The following is a 952-nucleotide window of genomic DNA, read 5'->3' as shown; positions in this document are numbered from 1 at the left end:
TTGTGAACTGTCCAGAGTGTATCCCAGCTCTGGCATGGACACCGGTGACCCCTGGGACCCGAAGAAGCATGTAAAGCAGGGCCGGTCCAAGACATAAACAAGCGCCTGCTTAGGGCCCCAGGTCCACTAAGGGGCCCCCTAAGTAGAATTTAATTTTTTTTTTTTTTGTAATGATTTCTATGATTCCATTTAATATTTTCAGTTAAGCTTTTGCAAATTATTGCATACATTTACATAGTTTTAAGAACTAATTATTCAACTTTAATTTAATTTAATTTTTTTACATTTTACGTAGTTTCAAGTAATTGTTCATTCACATTTACCAAAATAAAGTTGAATTGAGTTGAGACATTATTTAAGTATTTCCTTAGTATTTAATTTTTTATTTTATTAAATTGTGTCTGTTTTGGTACAATTTAATTTATTTTTATGCATCTAAGTTATTTTTATCTGTTTGTTGTTGATCTTGCACTACAAATTATTTTGAACATTACTGTTGCAGTTCTTTGAAACCAAAGATAATAAACCAGATGACACTTTTACTGTCAAATACATTGCATACTGGTGTTTTTTTGGGGTTTTTTTGTTACTTTTATGATATATACACACAGAATTATGTAAACAGGGATGTCAGAGTTTCAATGAGTTTGTTAGGTGGTGAATGATCTGATCATCTGACTGTTGATTGCAGTACTCCATAATTTATTAACAGAAATAAAGGACCCCAAACTAAATTTTGCTTAGGGCCCCATGGAGGCTTGGGCTGGCACTGATGTAAAGATAATGGATGAATGTAAACTGAGATCATGTGACACTTAGATCGCCCACAGGTGGATATTATTTAATTAAGTGACATCTGTTACTTGCCAACTTAAGTTGGCAAAGCAGGTGAATACATGCACACACTAGTTTCAGTTTATTTCTTTCAGATTTTAAACAAAATGTCCCTTGT

The sequence above is a fragment of the Nematolebias whitei genome, chromosome 17, assembly GCF_014905685.2.
Source record: "Nematolebias whitei isolate Nwh7 chromosome 17, NemWhi1, whole genome shotgun sequence".
NCBI lineage: Eukaryota > Metazoa > Chordata > Actinopteri > Cyprinodontiformes > Rivulidae > Nematolebias > Nematolebias whitei.
Note: the sequence above shows the minus strand (reverse complement) of the source record.